The following is a 5,210-nucleotide window of genomic DNA, read 5'->3' as shown; positions in this document are numbered from 1 at the left end:
ACTTCACATGTTCTGGAAACAGCTCCACTGGCCAGAGCTGATACTGACACACTGCGTCACCCCTGGGATGGGACAGCTCTGAAGTATGTGTTTAACACTGCCTGATGGGATTTTCCCAGGGGGTTAGCTGCTTTTTGTCCTCCGTGCTGACCTGCTTGATAAGACAGCTCTGTTGACTTGCTTCTCCTCATTCCCTTTGAAGTAAATAAAAAATATTTATTTATAAGGGGTAATTACAGAGGGAGAGGGAGAAACAAAAAATCTTCCATCTGCTGGTTTACTCCCCAGATGGTCGCAAAGGCTAGGGCTGGGCGAAGCCTAAGCCAGGAGCCAGAAGCTTCTTCCAGGTCTCCCCTGTGAGTGCAGGGACCCAAGCGCTTGAGCCATCTTCCATTGCTTCCACAGGTGCATTAGCAGAGAGCTGAATCAGAAGTGGAGCAGCTGGGACTAAAACCAGCGCCCATATGGGAAGCCATTGTTGCCGGCTGCAGCTTTACCTGCGATGCCATAATGCCTGCCCCTTCTCATTGAATTTCTACCTCCACCCACTTGCCCTTTCCTGTATTATTTTGAATTGAATGTGCTACATATTGTTTCATCGGGAAATATTTTAGTATATATTTAAAATAAGCACTCTTAAAATAAGCATAACAGGCCAGTGCCGCAGCTCACTTGGCTTATCCTCCACCTGCGGTGCCGGCACACCAGGTTCTGGTCCCAGTTGGGGCGCTGGATTCTGTCCCATTTGCTACTCTTCCAGTCCAGCTCTCTGCTGTGGCCCTGGGAGGGCAGTGGAGGATGGCCCAAGTGCTTGGGCCCTGCACCTGCATGGGAGACCAGGAGGAAGCACCTGGCTCCTGGCTTCGGATCGGCTCAGCATGCCGGCCATAGCGGCCATTTGTGGGGTGAACCAACAGAAAGGAAGATCTCTCTCTCTCTCTCTCTCTCTCTCTCTCTCTGTCTCTCTCACTGTGTAACTCTGCCTTTCAAAAAAGAAAAAAAAAAAAAAAAAAAAAAAAAACAAGCATAACAGTACTGTTAGGGTAGGTGGCTGACCAGAGGTTCTTGTCTTCATGCAAGAAAAGATGAAGATGTGAGACAGGGAGCAGAGGTATGCGAGGCAGCAAAGTTTAATGAGAAATACACCTGATAGACCAGGCCAGCATCTCAAGAAAGAACTGAGTGCGGACTCTGTTTTAGAGTGGAGCTTTTATGGACGTGAGTATGGGTCCCCCCGTTTTTCTTCCTGGGTTTTCTGGATGTAGAATTCCCAAAAATCCTCTCAGGACTTATCAGCACAGTGTTATGGGACCTAATAGCCCCTTGGTGCCAGGCAGGGGGAGTTCCCAGAGCTGCCGCCAGAGAGGGGGCTGGAACCCATCTAATAGGATCAAAGGACAAGAACAATTACTGTAGCTACACTGCTCTCAACACTGGTTTCCTCGTTCCATTTACAAAAATTCGTTCTGAAATGGAACCCCCATAATGTAAAAGCAGGACGCAGACTCTTGTCTGTCTCTCTTAGCTCAAAAGGAATTCCCTGACCAGAGGGAGTGATGCAGCTTCCTTACAAGGTTCTAATCACCAGACTCAGTGAGTCCATTTGCTTCTCCAATTGATAAGAACCTTGGCTGCCAGTATTTGTCCAGGGGTGGTTTGTGTAGGGGAATCCCAGGTCCTGGCAGAATGTAACTGCCACCTGCATATAACCCCAGAACAACTGGAGCCCACCTGTCCTCCACAAATACCCTAAAAAAGCACGGCATCACTGACCAATCAAAGGAACATCACTGACCAACCGGGAAGATGGATATGAGCTGATCAGGCACCTCAGCCCAATTTCAATCTATAAGAACCTGTACTCCTAACTCCTCAGGGAGCCCGGGAATTAAGCACTAGCTGCCCGACTCCTGTCTGCGCTTTGCAATAAACACCACAAGCCAGATGCCAGTGATTCGCTTTCTGCATGTCAGGTAAGCGGACCCAGTTTGGGGTAGTGTCTGGCAGCAATTCTCTTTAAAAATTTCCATTTTTCTGGCCGGGCGCCGTGGCTCAATAGGCTAATCCTCCGCCTAGCGGCGCCAGCACACCGGGTTCTAGTCCCGGTCGGGGCACCGGATTCTGTCCCGGTTGCCCCTCTTCCAGGCCAGCCCTCTGCTGTGGCCAGGGAGTGCAGTGGAGGATGGCCCAGGTGCTTGGGCCCTGTACCCCATGGGAAACCAGGAAAAGCACCTGGCTCCTGGCTCCTGCCATCGGATCAGCGCGGTGCGCCGGCCACATTGCGCCGGCCGCGGCGGCCATTGGAGGGTGAACCAACGGCAAAGGAAGACCTTTCTCTCTGTCTCTCTCTTTCACTGTCCACTCTGCCTGTCAAAAAAAAAAAAAAAAAATTTCCATTTTTCTGGCCGGGCGCCGTGGCTCAATAAGCTAATCCTCCGCCTGTGGCGCCGGCACCCTGGGGTTCTAGTCCTGGTTGGAGCACTGGATTCTGTCCCGGTTGCTCCTCTTCCAGGCCAGCTCTCTGCTGTGGCCCGGGAGTGCAGAGGAGGATGGCCCAGGTGCTTGGGCCCTGCACCCACATGGGAGACCAGGAGAAGCACCTGGCTCCTGGCTTCAGATCAGCACAGTGTGCCAGCCACAGCACACCAGCCGCAATGGCCGTTGGAAGGTGAACCAACGGAAAAAGGAAGACCTTTCTCTCTGTCTCTCTCTCTCACTGTCCACTCTGCCTGTCAAAACAAACAAACAAACAAACAAAACAAAAAAAAAACGGCATATGTGAAATACATGAAATCCATTCCCTTCTAAGAAAATAATTTTAAAAAATTTCCGTTTTCCTTTAAAATTCCCATTTTTTTTAAAGAAATTCTTTTATTTATTTGAAAGAGAGAAAGAGGGTCTTTCATTCCTCTGGTACACTCCCCAAATGACCGCAATGGTCAGAACTTAGCTGATCCAAAGCCAGGAGCCAGGAGCTCCTTCCAGGTCTCCTACGAGGGTGCAGGGGCCCAAGAACTTTGTCCATCTTCTACTGCTTTCCCAGGCCATAGCAGAGAGCTGGGTCAGAAGAGGAGCAGCTGGGACATGAACCAGTGCCCATATGGGACGCTGGCACTGCAGGAAGCATTTTTAACCCACTGTGCCCCAGTGCCAGCCCTAAAATTCCCATTTTCTTTGGCCCCACTTACACACACAAGCTAATGTCTGTCTAGCTTCCTAAGAGTATTGTTATAATACCTTAAGTAAGATTAACATTTTCTTTATAACGTAAAGTATGCAATTGGTGTTCAATTTTCTAATTATCTAGTAAATGTCATATATTTTTAGAGTCTGTTTAAATCAGGTTCCAAAAGTATCTACATTGTGACTGGTTAATATTTTCTTTAAGTCTTTTCACCCACCGATCCATACTCCCTCTCTCTTTCTTGCAGTGCATTTCTTGAATAATTACTTGATGTATTTTAATTTAATAAAAAAACTTAGCCAAATCTAATGCAAATTATTTTTTTCTCCCTGTGAGTCACGCAATTTATAACCCAGGGTTAAGCCATTGCTTTGACATGATTTCTAACTGTCTGCAGGCAAATGTTGGAGACTTTTCTTTATACTGTGGAAAGCATCTTCAAAACTTAAATGCTTGGAGGCCCTGGGAATAGACATATGTATATGAAAGTAAAATCAGGCACTCTCAGAAACTGGGTGAGCAGAGAGAATAAGAAAGCCAGAAGTAAATGCCAAATTGCTTTGTAAGTCTAGAAATTGCTCATGTCACTTCTCTGTGGGTTTTGACTGCACTGAGAACAGACCAGTTTCCTTGCCCTGACCTGTGTGGTCTGGACCTGCCCTTGCAGTTTCATCTACAATTGCCTCTCCCTCCCTACCCTTATCTGCAAAACGCTCCACCCCACCAGCACCGGCATTATTCACTTGTTTTTTTTTTTTTTTTTTTTTTTTTTTCTCTGCCTGGATAGTGCTGTCCTGTCTCTGAACATGTCTGCTCGAGGTGGAGGACTAAGTAGATTCCATACACTTTCCAAACATAAAAACATTGAGCCAAATCTGAGAGCTACAGACACGTGTCAGTAGTCGACCCGGAAGTAAATGAAACCGTGTGGCACCGTGAGGATCTACATGAGACGAATCCTTTGGGACCGGGACCTGGACTCACATTTAGAAATGGAGTGCTCTGCACAGTAGCTCATTTGGGTATGGAATTCTGGGTTGAAAATTGCTTTCACACACACAGAGACCAAGAGTTCTTACTCCTTCCAGATCCTGCCTGAAAGAGGCACTGAGTAATGAACTAGGAAAACAAAGACAGGATTGAGTCCTGCAAGAAGCATCAGTGCAGACAGAATGCAGCGACTGTTGCTTGGAAAATCAGAATAGCCACTAAAGGGCAAAAAGAGAAAGAGAAAAAATAAAAACAAAAAGTGTGTGGATTAGCATAGGATATTCAAATAGATTGATCCAGTAGAAGGGATAGAAGAGAGTTCACAAATAGAAGTTTGTGGAAAGATGCGATAAATATGTTTATTTTGGTGCCAAAAATATGAAACCTATGCATGTGTGGGGTCATCAAACAATTTATGAAAATGTGTATTATGAAAAAAGTGTGCAAGAATTTCAATTTTTTGTACCAAAATAAACATATCTTCTAGTTCCATTTTCCACAGACTTTCTAAGGCACCGTTGTAGATTTCTCGCTGTTTAATTCACCCAGTTAGCATCCTGAGCAAACTAATACAGTGATTGTAGCAAATTGTCCTCCCTTAGCAACAAATGGCCATTCAGGTCGCTGCTCCTCCTTGCCAATACCTGGAATTGTCTGCCTTTTTTAGCAGGAAGTGATATTGTATTGTGAGTCCCATTTGCAGTGTCCTGATGGCTAAAGCAAGGTAGTTACTGTCCATTTGGACTCCTGTGAAGTGGCTGAAACTCCTTTGATCAGAAATTTCACAGCTGACTCTTTCCTAACGGGACTTTCAGCATCCTGTGTTGCACTGACTTCACCTTGCAAAAGGCACAATGTTATCCAGCCTGGATTCCTCATCTCCCCTGCTCCACAACCCACCTCCATCCTGCATGCGCAGGCTCTCTCTGCCTGCCAAGCCCTTTCCCTGTGTGCTTGCCACATTCCCTTCCACCAGCTCTGGCGCCGTCTTCCACGCTTTATCTCCTTGGCTTTCCATCTCAACTTCATCTTCTTC

This window comes from Oryctolagus cuniculus, chromosome 18, assembly GCF_051225735.1.
Source record: "Oryctolagus cuniculus isolate XC-2025 breed Fujian yellow rabbit chromosome 18, ASM5122573v1, whole genome shotgun sequence".
Taxonomy (NCBI): Eukaryota; Metazoa; Chordata; class Mammalia; order Lagomorpha; family Leporidae; genus Oryctolagus; species Oryctolagus cuniculus.
The sequence above is the reverse complement of the archived record's forward strand: the minus strand, read 5'-3'. Positions refer to the sequence as shown.